Below are 18,345 nucleotides of genomic sequence, written 5' to 3' on the forward strand. Positions count from 1 at the left end.
ACATGTTTATAGTATGAAATAGAACTTAAATATTTTTGCTGAAATGTTTAATGTGTGGAGGCTAGATCCAAGTAGGCCTCCATTTCTGATGGGGGATGTATTCATTATAGGGCAAACAGACTATTAGCTATGATACTTATTGAGTGTAGAATCCTAACTGAAAAGTGCACTAACAGTCTTCTGATGTCTATCCACAGATTCTGGCTACACTTCCTTTCCAAAGAGGGACTTGGGAAAATTATCCTTCACAATACTCTTTTTCTAGTCCTATAATTCCAAATGATAATTACTAGTTAGACTTGATCAGCATAGTATTTCTGTATCTTTTTTATACTTTCTCTATCTTTCTATTCAATGTGGATAGCAAACTCTGGGCGGGGGGGAGAGCAATATCATATATATATATATATGTATATATATAATATTTGGAGAAAAGTTTGAATATGCTTGAATTTCTTAGAACCAAGCTGATGTCAGAATTTAAGTCTCTTAAAATATGTCTTTATTAACTTTCCAGGCATAAATCTGGGTGTCTGAGGAAGTCATTGGGTAGAATTGTAGAGCAGATAGTTCCTTGCATGATAACATAAATTTCACCGGTGGTAATAATGTATGATATCTAAAATATGTGTTTAAATGATTACTATATATTTAAAATAAACAATAAATAATGGCTAACACATTTACTCCACAGAATGTTAAATGTTGGAATGTCTTTAGAAGATTATTTTATAAATGGGAAAACTGAGGTCCCAAGAAATGAAATCACTTACTTGGGGCTTTACATGATGGCAGAGATGGGAATAGAAATCAGGTCTTCTAATTCCCACTAAATACCAACTCTAACTCATCCACAGAAAACTGAAACCAAAGCCAAACAATCCTGCTATAACATATTCAATAATTACTTATCCAACCTTTGCTCAGAAACCCAAGAAAGGAGCCTTCATCATTTCTCCAGGAAGCCCATTTTATTTTGTGATCACTCTAATTGTTAGAAAGTTTTTCTTCTTCTTCTTCTTCTTGTATTTTACCTAAATTTGATTCTTTTCAGCTTTTTACCCAATGCTCCTACTTTTGGGGCCCCTTGGACCCCTTTGGGGACCAAGAAGAACAATTGAAGTTTTCTCTTTTTTAGGTTAGATTAAATATTCCCAAAAGGAAAAGAAGGGGAAAAGGAGGAGAAAAAAGAGAAAAGAAAAAGATAAATAGAAAGAATAAAATGAGAAGGATGAATAAGAAGCAAAAGAGTAATCTTTGTTTTCTGAGTTAGTGCTTAATCTCACCCTTGCATCTATGTGTCCGATTACTATCTCTCCCCTTTAAAATCTCACCCTCTCTTCAGTTGAGTTGAGCTTGCTTGTGGGTAGTGTGATCCCCCAAATAAATGCTTTCACAAGAATTGAAAATAAAAGAAGCAAAGGAGGATAAGAACAGACAACCAAAAGAAGAGATATATTCTTGTTATATTGCATCATTGATTGAAACGTATGTTGAGAAGACAGAGAATTCAGTCTCAACACATTTCCCTGTATACAGTCTTTGTAGATAGTTTCCATAGTGACAGAGGCCCCTAAGGGAGGGGAGGGGGAAGTGTCCCTACCAGGGAAGAAACACATTTTGGCAATCTGGCCATACTTACAGCCAGACCACTAGGAAAAGACTGAAAATAATATATTCTCATTTGCTTGTTCCTTGCCATTTATCCAGAAACCAGTATAACACAAACTTTGGACAAACCATAGTGTTGTGTGATCTCAAAGAAGAACTCAAACAAAATGATGATATTGTTCACTAGGGGAAAAGTCATCCAGAAACAATGTTTACAATCATATATTATTTTTTATAAACTCTAGGTTTATTAAATAGGGGCTATCTTTATCAAAAGAACGTACAATTTCTCACAGGAGCCAAGAATAGAACCACCTAAAAGGAAAGATGAAAGAGATAACTTGGAAGGAAGACAATATCTGTTCTGAGTTTTCCTTGGGATGGGGGACAATCACAACAAACTGTAAAATAGACTTCATCTTCTATTTGAAATATGTTGGTTCATCTGATATCATCACATGAAACACAATTTTATCAGGGACTCCAAAAATACTAGGCATTCACTCCAGGGAATTCTGGATCAGGATCTAGAAGGGCCAAATAATCCCACATATATCCCTTCTCTCAATCCCCTCAATGTCTATTTGTGTGGAATTAGTTGCTAATGACTATTGAGGGCATTTCTGAAAGGATATCTATCATCATGTAGGCTAGATGGGGTGAGGGGAGTAGGTAGAGCAACTAAATGGATTCTTCTCTGAACCTCATTTTCTTCAATTAGAAAACAGAAATTATAATAATATTTGAGGAGATGCGGTATATACTATTGGATAGAGGGCTGACTTTGGGATAAGAAGGTATAGGATCAGGGGTGGCTAGGTGGCGTAGTGGATAAAGCACTGGCCCTGGAGTCAGGAGGACCTGGGTTCAAATCCGGTCTCAGACACTTAATAATGACCTAGCTGTGTGGCCTTGGGCAAGTCACTTAACCCCATTGCCTTGCAAAAAAAAAACCTAAAAAGAAAAGAAAGTATAGGATCAAGTAATACTTTAGACAAGCATTTGTGGCCTTGGAAAACTCATTCAATGTTTCAGTGACTCTGGCGAAACTATACGATAAGTTACAAATAAAGTGCCAGTCACCAAGAATGAAGACAATTTATAAACAAAGTTTCCTAAATTGATGAAATTACAGGTCCTGACCACCTTTACTCCCTCAAATAATCTTAGAATAATACATAACCAAATCCACAGAGCAAGGAAGCTATTATGATACAAAGGTGACTATTAGGAAATTGAATTTTGTTTCTTCTTTCTCCACCTGAGGTCTCTCGTATTGACTCCCTGAAATACCAACATATTTCTGGTACATTATGCCCTATGGACAGCTTGCAGACACACAGTCTTTGCCCATCCATTGGGGTTTCCTCAACCAGGTGTTGGCAAGAACAAGAACTGTAATCTATTGAAATAAGAAGAGTGAGTAATAACTCCACAGTTCCATAGTTGGAACAGTCCTTATGTTCCTATTCAACTCCTGCCCTTAGAAACAGTTATTGTCCTCTCAGCCCTAACCCCTGAGAGTTCTGGAAAACAAAGACTACAGAGTAGGCCACAGACATGATATGGTATAAAATAATTTTGTCATATTCCATTTTTTAGCTCCCATTAATTTTTTAAAGTGAATGAATGAATGAATGAACTTTCCATAGATTAATTTTTAGTGAAGTATTTTGTTCAAAAGAAAAGAAAATTTCAAATAAAGGTAATTTTATTTTTTCATTTCCCTGAGTGTTTAAGCTTTAAGCTGATACTCTTAACTTTTGATCTAGTACCAATTGAGTTCATAGTTTGGTAGAATTAGTAAGTTCTATGATCTTTTTGTAAGTAACTGGGAAGCCAAAAATGATTTCCAGCAAAGACCCAGGACCCTTCAAGTAGGGAGATACTTTGAAATGTTTCAATATACTCTAAGGATGCTTATTTTGGGATTAAAAGATGACACAAGAAGATTTGCTTAAGTAAAAGAGAGATGGTTTCAACCTTTTCTGGACCTCTTTTTTGTTCTTATTACAATCTATCTAGTAATTTAATTTTTTTTTTACAGCCTTAGCTTCTCTATTAGACTAAACACTTTCTGGGGACAGGCATTGAATTTTTAAAAAATCTTTTTGTCTTCCCTAGTATCTCTTATAGTTGGATGCTTCATCCAAGTTTATTGGCTTAATTTGGGGTAATGCAACTATTGTTGCAAATTGTAATAGCCCCATTCCTCCCAAGATATGAAGTCATTTGGAATTTGCTCTAAAATTAAGATATCATATAGTCTTCTAAAGACAATTATATTTTTCAGATTTATATAATAAAAACCTACTGCACTCTAAGGAATACTGGACCTTGCCATCAGATTTGTCCCTGGGCCATTGGGACTCCTGGGTATTGCCATCTGTTCTATGATGCAATATAAGTATCCTTGGGTCTTGCTGTTGGTTTATCATGGCACCCTAAGAATCACCGAGACTTTTTATCAACTTTTTGGTTAAACTCTCCTATGTGCATGGTCTCTCTCAATTAGAATGTGAATTTTTGAGAGCAGGAACTACCATAATTTTCTAATTGTATCTTCAGCAATTATGATAACATTTGGCATATAAAAATGACAAATCTGTTTTCATTTGTTCATCTGTTCAACGATTTATCCATTCGTTCAGTAGCATAGAATCCTCTCTTAGATTCCCAGAACTAGAATACTTAGAGCATGTGCGGTTTGATGGATAGTGACAATGTAATATACCTTTACTGGAAATTTCCTAGCTTAGGCTATGAAAGAAAAAAAAAAGAAAAAAATGTTGGTTTCTTTTCCAAGCAACATTGTATAATAAGCCATTGCTTTAATGTCTCCAACTCCATCTATATCCATTAGGGGACTTGGAAATCATAACAATGAAAGAAAAGGTCCAGTTAAACAGATTTAAAATGAGAAACAATGCTGAGATTCAGTGTGCCCACTTTGCAAATTATAATACTTCTGAGAGTCCACAGCTTATTACTAAGTTAATCACAAAGGGGAGAAGGTAGAGCCTTAGAACTGTGGTGTCAGTAGGGGAACAAAATTCTCTTAGAAAAGGAGGAAAAGGGTCTTCCATTATAAAACAGGAGCTATCCCAGGGGAAGGGGTCTCTATGTAATTTATCCCAAGAGATATTAGTTTGGCCATAGCTCTTGACCCACTTCAAATCTTCCAATATTCAGGCTATCAAGATGCCATTCTTTAATAGCTACCCAGCTATCTATGTTCGTTTATGGAGGAAACAACTGCCTCTGACTCCATGGGTCCTCTCATGATCCTTAGCCTTGACTTCCAACAGCAGGTCAACTGCGGTCAAAGATGGTGAAATCATCCTACTGATGGGTGAGGGGCACCACAGTGACTGGTTTGAAGGGTGAGGAGCACAGCTTGGTTATTCTCCCTCTGGGTCCTGAGTTTCCCAAAGCCAGTCCTGTTCCTTGAAATAAACTCAAGTGTTTCCTTTTGTAAATATTCAGGGCAACACAGAGATTGAGATTCCTAATGGACGAGTAGTAACTGTCAATGGGCACTGGACCAAAATGATGACTTTCCTTAGAGGGGGAATGGGGACAAGTACCCTGCTTCACATAGTTTTCCCATGAAAGGCCAGTCTAAAAATCCACTCCTTAAACTTGTGCCCCTTAAGAGAAAAGCAAACTCGCATGCTAGATACAATTTATACCAATTAAGATTCAGAGAAATATTATATTTAGCTTCTGGATGTGAAGGGAGGAGTTAAGAAGATAGGGAGGTGTGTGTACCTTTGAAGACATGTATCCTAGAAACCACCATCACTAAAACACAATCAATGGGAATCAGCTAATACATTTCTGATTCTTCCTATTGTTCATCTAATTTTAGCCAGAAGTTCTCAACCTGGGGCCAATAAACATCAATAAAAAAAGTCATTTTGATAGCTATAGTTCAAAACGATTACTTTCTTTTGGAAAGTTACATTTTTATTTTATACATTTAAAAATACTATTCTGACAAGGGGTCCTAGACTCGATGAACCCAAAATAGAGATCCATGACACCTGCAAAGGGTTATGGACCCCTGAATTAAATGCTCCTGATATAATGGATTAAGGTTTTTGATACATAGAAAAGTATTTGAATTTCCTAACGTGGAACACAAGACTGGCCCAATCTGCCTTCACCTTGCTTATCCAACCTTAACTCCTACTAGCCATGAACCTTATATACCAGACAGGTACCTCCATTCCTCTCAAATGTCCAAGTTATTCCCACTTTTGTGGGAACTTCACTGATGAGCTTTTCTCTCCTGAAGTCATACTTGCCTCTCATCTCTTAATCTAACACTACCCATATATAGAATTGTACAGTTTTAGGGTATATAGAGAATCTCAGTAGTCTGACTCTTCATTTTATAAATGAAAACCAGAGGCTAGCAGATTTTAAAAAACATCTTAGTTAGAGTGGGAACTCAAGGGTCAAATAATGTAATCACCTCAAAACAGCCTAGGTCAGCAGGAAATGAAAATGTAAATCCTAACATTAACCCGTATTAGGTCCCGAGAAAGCCATCTGACTTCGTTGTAACTATATTTTCTCATCTTTAAAATGGGGATAATAAGATTTGTATTTTATATTTATATTAATATGTCTAAACCTATCCCTCTCTCTATCATCTATTCATCAATCTATTTATCTCTCACTTAGTTGTGACAAAGGTATTTTTGGAAGCCTAAAGAGCTATAGAAATGCCATCTGTTATCTTTATTCTCACAAGAACACTCCTGTTGGTGGCAGGATCCAAAATGGAACCAAATTCTCTGATTCTAGTCTACCATTCTTTCCACTCATCAGGAACCAGTTCTCATCCTACTTCCTCCATGGAATTTTTTCCCTACTACTTAAACCCACTGTGATATTCCTTTTCTTTACCTCCACAGAGGCAGTTAGATGGTAGGAAAACTCCCTTCTACTCCAACTATTTGGTTGGTTTGATCTATCACATAGATCTGAGACAAGAAGACAGGGATGCAGTTGGAATTTTATTCTGCAAAACAGTTGACATTAGCTCAGATTTATCACTTGGAATGCACCTTGTTTCAAAACCTTTCATCTGTGGAGTAAACTAGATTTGATTTTGTTCTCTAGCTATCCTGAGTTATTTTCATTTAGAATTTTCAGTCTCCCTTTTACTTTCTTTTACTAAAATCTGGACAGCTCAATGTGATGGCAGGAAATTCATTGCAAATAGCACCTGCAACCTCCAGTTCTAGCTGTGAAAACTTTCCAATAATTCCATCTGTAAGGTCCTGAATGTATTGGCAGAATAACAACTTTAAGTCACATTTATCTAGCAAATTAAATTCTCCTAAGTGATTTGCATCTGATATCTCATCTGAACTCATCAACAACCCTGTGAGGTGGGTGCTATAAGATATTACTATCTCTACTTTACAGGGAAAAATGAAATTGAGTGAGAATGTGATTTGCTCCCATTTATTTGATTAAAATGGGTGAGTCAAATACGCCCAAGACTTCTGACTCTAAGAAAAATATATGTCCCATTTCTTTATGTTGTCAATACATAAAATACTTGCTTCTTAGAACAAATGAATGAGAGAAAAAAGGAGTGCTTTAGTAGGGGGACAAAGGGAAAGGAACAAACATTTATCAAGTGCCCACTATGCCAGATACATGATAAGCATTTAAAAATATCTCATTTTATCCTTATAACAACTCTAGAAGATAGATGTTAATATCATTATTTTTTATTTGAGGAAACTGAGGCAGGCTATGGTGAAGTGACTTACACAGGATCACAGAGCTAATGAGTATCTGAAATCAAATTTGAATTTGGATATTCCTGACTCCAGGCCTAATACTTTATCCACTGTGTCCCCTAACTATTATTAGTTTAAACTAATTATTAGTTTAAACTAATAATTAGTTTAAAAGAGGCAAAATAGATTTAGTCTTTTAAATAATCAGGCAAATTGCCTCTCTTCCAGATAGCTATGTGTGTTAGAAGTCAGTAGAGAAAGTAGGCTAGCTTTGTGAAATATATGGGAAATTTGGCTGCTCCCCCCCCCTTCTCAGTGTTAACATTGAATGTAAATGAAGGGTTAATATGGTTATGAAATTTGAGCAAGAGCAAGTGGGTAGTTATACTTAGCAAAGCAACTCCATATGGAGAGAGGGAAACATTATAAAGTGAAAGATTTCTCTGTCTAAAATGTAGAGCCAGTTTTCTATGCCCTGGGGCTGGTTCCAGGAATCAACAGATCATGGTATTCAGAAGCAAATACACATGGGTAGTTTTAACAACATTTGTGGGGTCCTAGTCATAAGCATACAAACAATGATTGCAAACTTATAAGACTTTGATCTCGAGGTAATTTTGGGGATCATCTAGCTCAAATTCCTTCATTTGACAAATGGGTATACTGAGGTTTAAAGAACTGAAAATGATTTGCTCAAGGTGGCAAAACTGAAATTGTCTTCACACTCTACATCCAAAAATTTCATCCATAAGCAAACATGAAGGGAGGAACAGATTTCTAAGCGCTGACCCCTCTTTTCCAAGATAGTATTCATCAGCCCTTTTTCTTTAATAAGTCTATAAGCCTTATGAACTTGGGAGAAAATTCCAGAATTTACTTTATTCTGTTTTTCCATTCCCCCCAGAATCTTACTTACCCACATTCATAAGCACAAACCATTTTCTTTCCCAATCTCTTCCACAGCCACTAACATAAATATTGACTATGGTAGCATAACAAATTGTCAGGTCATACTTTTGGAAAATAGTTCTCCTGGAAATGAGAATGTTTCCAAAGACTCCCTATCAAGCCCATTATTAGTACTATGCTGTTGATTACTCCCATTAATGATAATTGTCAGTTAAAACCCACCTAATTAAAGAGCCCCAAATTTAAAAAAAAGATTATCTAACAATATTTATTATTTATTATTCTTCAACTATCATTAATCATAGCTTCTCATCATGAGAATTAATCATATTTCAAATCCTATTTAAAATACCTCCTATTTTAATTATCACACGATAGGGAAATAAAAATGTGATAGTGATTCTCCTTATAAAAACCATGCATCTCTGGACATGGAAACTATAGTTAATTGGCTCCATGCTGCCAGAATAGAAGAGGCTTTTGGAATCAGTTGTCTTGTTCTTTGCCCCTCTGATGAAGGTGGCTGGAAACTTCAAATATGTTTGGAGATTTCTTTTTTATTGTTATTTTATTTCATTGCTTTCCTATCTGACATACTAACTTCTACCAAGCACCTTTCTAAGAAGGAGATGGGTTTTCATAAGGCTTTCAAAGAATAGATTCATCATAAGCTGCTTCCTACTTAACTAAATCTGGGCCCAGAACTCTGACCTCAAGATCATTTAGCAAGATCTGCATGCTATATTGAGATACACCATGCTGATTTCTCTTTTGGACAAAGAGGAATTCAGGTAGAAAAAAAGGGGAAAAAACACAGGAAAAAATATTCCCCATTATTCTCAAACCACTACATCAATACTTTTTGATACCCACCTGACTGCATCCTATTTCTCTGCTAACACATTAATACTCCAAATTGGTTAAGCTGTTAAGGATCCATTACAAAGGTCTGTAGCAGCAATGATACCTTGCATCTCTTACTTAATGCCAAAGATTCCCTTTTCTTTCTCTGAGATTTGACCGTCTTGATACTTTCACCTGTGGGATGAATATTGTATTACCTACCTTTTTAAAATAAAAATACTAATGCAACATAATCTCAGAATTTGGAACAATTTGAAGATGAAGTTCTGCCTGAATTTCCAAAAACTCTGCTTTATGCTTTTTTGTTAAATGAAGGTTATTAAGTTCAAGTACATCCTTCTAATAGTTTGAACTATGGGGCTATCACAGGGAGGTCTCACTAGACTTGCTTTAGTTAATAGATATGAATTATTTAAATCTAACACGTTAATTATTTGCAAATGAGTGACTAAAGTGCTTGAATAAAATTTTTCTTTGGAAGTTTAAATATTCTATCATAATTTGACTCTATTTATTTCACTTCTATACAAAGATAAACTTTAGACCTACCTATATGTGAGTGTAGGGACCTGATAAATGTCTTCCCAGGAGTTTCTCAGTATTCCAAATATAGTGGGACGTTTTTTTCTTTTGATTCATTTCTGACATACAGTAAGAGTATTTGCCAAAGTAGCTATGCAAATTAACACAGGTCTTTAAACAATGAGACAAGAAAAAATCTACTCAAGAATAGGTCGAGTGGGATTTGGAAAATGCAGGTGATTTAAAAAAGAAACAAACAAAAATGAGTAGAAAGGTAAAAATGTACAGTGTTCTATAAAATAAAACCTGGAAGCTTCCATGTCTGCAATTGTTTTTCTTTTTAGTAATGAACTCAGACTAGAGTTAAAGAAATCTTTGTTATCAGATACAATTATATTGTTGTCAATTATTTTCTAGTTATGTCTCTCTTCATGACCTTCTTTGGGGTTTTCTTGGTGAAGATATGGTTTCTTATTTCCTTTTTTATGGATGAGGAGCCTTGGACAAGCAGGATTAAGTGACTTGCCTGGGGTCACAGAGATACTAAGTGTCTGAGGTCAGATTTGATTTTATAAGATGAACTTTGTTACTCCAGGTCTAACACTCTATACATGTGCCACCTTCTTGTCTAGAATGGGCATGGAATACTTATATAATGGGGCATTTTGGTTAATTTGGAACTTAGGTTATATAACCCCTACTTGAATGGACCTACTTGAAAGGCATTGAAAATAATATATTCAATCATAAAATCATTTTAAACATATTTGAATGTGATTCAGAGGCAGAAGTCTCTACCAACTATAAGAACATAAGCAAGTCACTGAAGCTCTCAGTTTACTCATCTGAAGTATTTCTGAGGGTTGGTATAAAGAAAGTACTTTGGGACTTGCATGAACTGATGCTGAGTGAGGTGAGCAGAACCAGAAGATTATTCATTTTAATAACAACATAGGGTGATGATCAAACTTGATGGTCTTGCTCACTCCATCAGTGGAATAATCAGGGATGATTTTAGGAAATCTGTGATGGAGAATAGCATCTGTATCCAGAGAAGGAAGTGTGGAGTTTAAATCAAGATCAAAACTTATTATCTTCAATTTTTAAAAAGTTCTTATGTATTATATAATTTTTTATCTCTAATATTTTCTTTATTCCTTATGAATGTGTTTTTCTCTCTCAATTTATTCAATTTTGACCTATGCATATCATGGAAACAGATTGCCTTCTATGGGGAGAGGGAAGTGAGGGAGGGGGAAAATGGTAAAATTCAAAACCTTGCAAAAGAAAATAATTGGCAGAAATTACTGTCTATTGTGTATAATTAGAAAACCAAATATTTACATATTTTTTAAAAAATAAAATAAAATAATAGAAAAATTTTTAAAAAAGAAAGTACTTTGGGAGCAACTAATGACCCAATGGATAGAGTACTGGCTCTGGAGTCAGGAAGACCTACATACAAATCCAGCCTCAAAGAATTTGTACTTACTGGTTGTGTCATCCTGGGCAAATCACTTAACCCCAAATTCCTCACAATAGAAAAAAAAAGAGAAAAGAAAAAGAGAAAGAGGGAAAGAGAGAGAGAAAGAAAGAAAGAAAAAAGAAAAAAAAGAAACTCTATCAAAAGTAAAGGGTTATGAAATATGAGTGATTAGCATTTGTTATATATCATTCTGGAGATATTATAATAGCTACAAATCATGGAACACTATCATTTTCAAATAATTGAAATTCTGGATCATCCAAAAGGCAATGCAAGGATACAGAGTGGGTATGAACAGACTGCAAAACATCTCAATAAAGTAAGTCATCAAAGACAAGAATGATCAGAAAAGAAGCTAAGTTCTGATGGCAAGGCAAGCAGGGGGCTAAATAATTTCAGGATAGATTATATGCTTTATGATTCTTCTTGGAATGTCAAGAAATTTCAAAAGAGATCCCAAAACTTTGGGTGAGCCCCCTGGAGTGAACATCCAGGAGGATATACATGAGCTTCACACAGGACAGGCAGGCTTAAACGTGTTGGAGGAAAAACACATGTCAATGAGATTAGAGATCTGTCCATTGGAGCCACTGAGTTGTCTTCTAGTGAATTAGAAAATGCAGGTGACTTTTTCAGTGGTTGGGGGGAATTATTATAATGCCAATTACTATTTTAATGTCCATTTTCAGAAGTAACAGTTGTTATTTTTCCATCCTTCATTTTTAAAGAGGGCCAATGACATCCCAGGTTGATATTCTAACCTGTGTTTGAATTGGATTTAAGTGAGGTAGAGTTGTGCAAAACAATTCTCAAAAAACCTTCTCTTCAGTCTGTCTTCCAAAGTCATAGAAATCCAGTGGCAAGGCTAAAGTTAGGACCACTGGTAATAACCTAGGATCTAGTGGATGACTTGCTTTTTTTGATGACTTATAGAACTCCTGCTACAAGTAGCACTTAATAAACTGACTCCTTGTTAGCTATGTTATAGAAGGTATTTTTATTTATATGAGGATTGGCATTGAAGAACACTGTGGTGCCTTCTGGTTTTGAAATCCCATCATTCTGGTTCACAGATTGATGTGAATATAGCTCTTCTTTTATAGATGGACAAAATATACTCAACTTTCAGAAGAGACCTGATTATTCTAATTCATAGATTTTCTCCAGCCACTTTAGTTCTTTCTATCACAACTAAAAACAAAACAAAACGAAACAAAAAAGTTTCAATGATTTTTAAAAATCACCTCAAAGACAAATAAGTTGAGAAGAAATGAAAAGGTCATCTTTAGAATAACTGTAATGGCCAGATACAAGAGAAGGTTGAACAAAAGAGGTATATTTATTCATGTAATTTTAACTTATCAGTTCTCCTAATTGGAATGTATTCTTGCAGGCTCTCTAGACCTGACAGTTAAGATCAGATTCTCTTTTCAAACCTAAAAGACTAGGACTACCTTCTTTTGAAATAGCAAAATAACCTCAAGAGTCCCATGCATGAGGCAAAGTTCTTATGAACCAAGTAGTCTCAAATTTAGCTTTTGGCTACCAGGTTACAGGAGCAGCACTGGGCAATGGGTTCATCATGGAAAAAAATAGGAAGTCTCCATGAGCATGCTTGCCTAGAGTACCAGCTAAGTAACTCTTGTTCCTTTTCAGTCTGCCAGCGGAATGTTAAACAAAATGATTATGACTGGCCAACAAAAGGAAACCAGTCCGTCTCCTGCCAGTTTCTTACTGATAGTTGATGTTTACATGTACTTGTGGCCAGTCATCCCACAAAATCCCATGTATATAAAGACCCCAACTGGATAGTACTGATAGGATTTTTCTGCTCTGCTAATATTTTCCTTTGATACCAATTCCCTTGGAACCAGACAGAGACATTGCCCCTGGTGAAGACAGAGGCAGACTGGCAGAATCACTGGAATTATCAAAACCTTGCCTCTGATGTGTCTACAAACTGCCTGAATTTCTAAACAAATTAATTGGGCCTTTATTTGTAGGCCTTGTGGCTTATTTTAGTAGCCAGGGAAAGCTTTTCTCCTTACTCCCTAACAATGATAAAATATTAGGGGAACTTTTGAGATGACTGAATTTCTCCCATTTCATATACAACCTTTGTGTCTTATAACAGAAGAAAATTATTGGTATGGACAACAGTTAATTTGACTTAATCTCCTCCAAAATGATGCAAACTGAAACTCGATCAATCAGAAGGCTTCCCAAACTTTCCTTTCCTTTTAGGATGTGTGTTACTTCAGGGGATTCCTTTTTTTTGCCAACAAATACCTTTTACAGCAAACAATTGGTAACTCAAATCTCCTGGGAATCATTAGTATAGGATTTCCCATCCAACTTTGGATATTCAAGATCAAGGAAACACCAAAGTCAAAAGTTATTGTTGTAATGTTTCTTCTTCTTCTACTACATTTTTTTAAAAAGTATTTTTCCATTTTCTAATTGAACATAAATCATTCCTACCGTCAAATGAAACCTTTAAGTTAGCCTTGGAATTAAAAAAAAGAAGTGAATGTCTTCATGGTTTTCTTTCTCCCCCTACTCTTAAGAGTCTGACTCATAAGTAAACATCTGGAATCCCATGTTCTGCCACATTTCCCTAGTCTACCTCTCAGGTTTTACAAATATCTCCTATTTTACAAGGCTCTCCTGATTTCTCCATGTGTTTTTTTAAAGATGTCTTTTAGAGGTATTTGGGCAAAAAGGAAAGAAACATATTTCCCTAATTCAATATAATTGGCCATTCCAAGGATAATACACTTTTATTAGATTTCATTTTGGCAATGTATTTGCCTCAGGAAAAGAAATCTTGGAGGGAGGTGATTATCTTGTTTGATATCTTTCATTTTAAAATCTTTTATAAAAAATGTAAATGTTTCACAAATGTATATTTGAAATATAATTCTAAAATCTCTTCTTATGTAAATGTATTTTTGCTACTCTCATTCTTAATTTCGTAAGTATATTTATCAGAAAATGGGAAGATTGCCAGAAAGACTGACAGGAAGGGGATTTCCTTAAACCATAGTAGCTTGTTCAGTTAAAAACTATAGGTAGAATTCTGAAGACAGACTTAATAAAAAAGTTTTAAAATGAACCTTTTTCTTTGAAATTTACCTTACTTGCCTCTTCTCTAGAAAGAATTTCTTTCAAGTGAAACTGTTTTCGAAGAATGCATTTCCTTTCTTGATTTTTGCCCAGTAATGTTCATTGTATTGATTGTATAGAGGAACTCCCATGGTTGGAAGTAGAGGATGCATTGTGGTCCAAATAGACTCCCTCGTTCCAAAGAGAGTCAGTGAAATAGACTAAAATGACTAGAATGACTGAGGAGTCCTGAGATGTAGCCCCTGAACACCGCCTCACTTAGACCAACCTTATGTTCATCCTTTTCCAGATGAGTGAGGATTGGCGAACCTAAAGATAACGGAGGTCTGCCTAAGGTTCATACATTCCTAAAAAGCTCCAGTCTATATCTCCTTACCTCTTTTTTTCTGTGTATCACTGATGGTTTAAGTTTAGAGAACCATTAATTTCAAGCCGGAAGAAATCATAGATGTCATTTAATTCAACTTTCTCATTTTATAGAACAGAAAATTGAAGCCTAAATTGCTGAAGTTATTTGGCCAAATTTAAACAGTTGAAATGACTTGGTTGAGTTCCCACAGGTAATAGCAGAGCCAACATTTGAACTCATTTTTGTTTATATACTATATGTGAACCCCAAAGAGAGATGACCTGAGCAAAGAGTTCCCTCTTTGTCCTTTGAAAATCTGTGCTGACAAAATTGAGAAATCAATGGAGGCTAGATTTTAATTAAAGTTTTTCTGACTCTATATCCAGTGTTCTATCCATTGAACCATCTAACTGCCTTAAAGTTTTTAGAACAGTGGGGTTCATCCCATAAAAACCAAGGACTGGTTAGAATCATAAAACAGCAATAAGTGATGAGAGCTAAATCTTGTTGAAGGAATGTGATTGCCAACATTCAGTCTTGAGTAGAGGATACAGAAGGGTTCCAGAGTCTCCAATCTCTTATAAATTGAACAGCTTGTATTTTGAAAAAAAAAGGGCAATTCTGGAAAAGGAAAGAAAGGGGAGTGGACAGGAGGAATCATGTGAAAGAAACTTTTCCATTTGTCTTAAGCTGGACCTTGAAAACCCCCCAGAACTTCAGAAATTTATAATTTGAACTGATTGAAACTTTCAGTAATTCCAAGCATCCTCAGGCTCACTTGATTTTAGAGACCACATGCTATTGCCAAGATGATGATTGCAGGTCAACAGTAACCCTCAACTAAGAACACTGTGAAGAGTCTATTCTCTTGAGATTTCTAGACAGAGTGGGATACCTTAACTGCAGTTCAAGGCATAAGTTTTGAAACAACTGAGGAAGCATGACCAGAGAACACTGAACTTGGAGTGAGGAAGACTTGAGATGCTGACTCAGACACTTGCTAGTTTTGTTACCCTGGGCAAGTATTTAGCCTCCTGACCTCAGTTCTTTTAATCTCTAAATGAGATATGGTGTTGAATGTAAAGTGATTTGTAAATCTTAAAACACCATATAAATTATTATTATTATTAATTACCTTTAGACCTCTAAAATTCCTCCCAAATCTAAGTCTAGAATCTTAAAATGGATCAGATGCTGGCTCATCTATATATACTTAAACAAATATCTATGCAATCAAGGAGAAAAATGAAAGTGGCCAATATATATTTAAAGTCTAGGGCCTCCATTGGAAAAGGATGTTATTTCCATTTCTTCCACCTCCCTAGTACTCTAATACTCCTATATTTTCTGGTGTTCAAATATTTAAAGGACTCTTATGCATGATTTTACATTGTATTGAAATTACCTTTTATATTTTTCAATGGATTCCAAATCAGTAAGACTTAGGTTCAATTCCCATCTCAAATTTTTATTTGACATTTTAAAAATTATTATATTTTGTTCCATGGGACAAGACCAAGTGCAATGAGTGGCTTTTGCAAAGAGCTCAATATAGGTTGACATCGGAAAAGAAAAATGATTTTAAAAAGAACTTCCTAATAATAAGCGCTGGAGTGGAATTCCAAGAGTAGAATGTGTTACCTTGAGAAGTGAGAGATCTTCAAGCAGTGGGTGGGCAGCCACTGGGCAAGTATATTGGAGGGAGGATTCCTTTGTGAATGAGGTGGTCCCTTCCAATTTCTCCAATTCTTTAATCCCATCACTATCTTATGTCTGAAGTGAATGTCAGCCCAGGTTTGCTATGCCTATTGGAACCTGTGTCCCAAGGTCCATTGTGTCTTTCCCACTCAATAGTATTCATTTATAAAATATATTTGAATGTAGACTTCACATTTTTTGCCTTGAACACATTGTTGTATCTGTCTAAGACACCAGAATTTCTAATATTGGCTGTTTCATCTCCCTGTGCTCCTTTGGATTTCATTTGCTGCCTAGGAATCAAAGGGTTAATCATTTAAAGCAAGGATCACAGTCTGTAGGACCAGTGACTCTGATGGCATTAGGACTATCTTTTACCTTTCTTTGTATTTCCAGTGGTGCATAGTAAGGTGCTTAATTACTATTGATTGAGTTAATAGGCAATTGAGACAATGTCTAATGTTTTCCACTACTCTCTACCATTTAGCACCAGCATTCTTTTTGCTTTTCAAAATTCTGTTCAAATTCTTCTTTGCAAAACTTGCCTAGCTTCTGTCTTCCATTCTAATATTTTTCCACTCTCTTTCCTTTTTTTATCAAATAGCTGACATAGCCCCTACTTCATAATCTGCATTGTGTTAGAGTTTAGGGAGAATACAAAAATGTTCCTGCCATAAAAGACCTTGCAATTCAGTGATAGGAAAAGGAGAATGGAAGGTAATAAGTTTTTATAGTGCCATCCACTATGCTAAGTATATTTTTATAAATACTATCTCATTTGATCTTCACAAAGACCCTGGTGTGGTAGGTTGACTTTTCATCCCCATTTTATAATGGAGGAAACCTAGGCAAGCAGCAATTTAAGTGATTTATCCAAGATCACAGCTAGTTAATATCTAAGACCAGTTTTGAATTCAGGTCTTTTTGACTCTAGGTTCAGCACTCTATACACTGCAAAAGTCATAAATACATAAAAAGTACTATAAAAGGTAAGCAAATATATCATTTTGTCGACTCTAAATGCTATAATATGGAGGATATTAATAAAGAAATATACAAATTATTAATTTCTCTAAAAAAGGCAGACAATGAATGTTATGAGTTAGCAGAGAGCTATTCTTTTTGGCTATAAGAGAAATCTTTATAAATAATGAGGATTTAATAGAACTAAAAAGGGAACTGATCAAAATTGGAGGGAATGTGGAAAACCTAAGACACTAATGCATGGAGTGGTGAATTGATCCAAACTTTTCTGGAGAGCAATTTGGAAATATGCACAAAAAATCAGTAAAATTATGCATACTCTGGTCTAGCAATACCACTAGTAAGACTATCCCAAAGTGATCATGAAAAAAGGGCAAAAATTCCACATGTATAAAAATATTTATACTGCTCTTTTCATAGTGACAAAGAATTGGAAATTGAGGGGATACTCATAAATTGTGGAATGGCTGTACAAATTGTGGTATATGAATGTGATGGACCACTATTTTTCCATAAGAAAGCATGAGTGATGGGACTTCAGAGTGGAAAGACTTGCATGAATTGATGCTGAATGAAATGAGCAGAAGCAAAAGAATATTATACATACTGGGTATATATATCAAATGTGATGGGCTTGTTCAGCAGAACAATAATCAAAGACAATTCTAAAAGACTTGAGATGGAAAAATACAATCCATATCCAGTGTAGAAACTAGAATTTAAAAGCAGACCAAAGCTTATTTACTTCAGTTATTGAAAGTTGTCTTATGTATTATGTCATTTTTTTCCCTCTCTGATGTCTTTTGCTTCTGTTTGGATTTGATTCTTTTTTTTTCATGACATGATTAATGTAGATCTATGTTTAGCATGGTTATACACATAGTGTCTATATTAGATTGCTTTCTGTCAGGGGGAGGGAGGAGGAGACAAGGGAGGGAGCAAATTGTAAAAGTTAAAACCTTACAAAAAAATGATTGTTGAAAATTACCATGGCATGTACTTGGAAAAATAAATTTAAAAAATATTTAAAT

At 35.2% G+C, this 18,345-nt stretch overlaps 1 protein-coding gene across 1 annotated transcript in view; it reads right to left on the reverse strand.

Moving 5' to 3' along the window:
• LMCD1 (LIM and cysteine rich domains 1) overlaps nucleotides 1–18,345 on the reverse strand; it is a 75,787-nt gene that overhangs the window by 42,087 nt on the left and 15,355 nt on the right. The gene's annotated exons all lie outside the window — the stretch shown is intronic.

This window comes from Macrotis lagotis, chromosome 8 (assembly GCF_037893015.1).
Source record: "Macrotis lagotis isolate mMagLag1 chromosome 8, bilby.v1.9.chrom.fasta, whole genome shotgun sequence".
Classification (NCBI taxonomy): domain Eukaryota; kingdom Metazoa; phylum Chordata; class Mammalia; order Peramelemorphia; family Peramelidae; genus Macrotis; species Macrotis lagotis.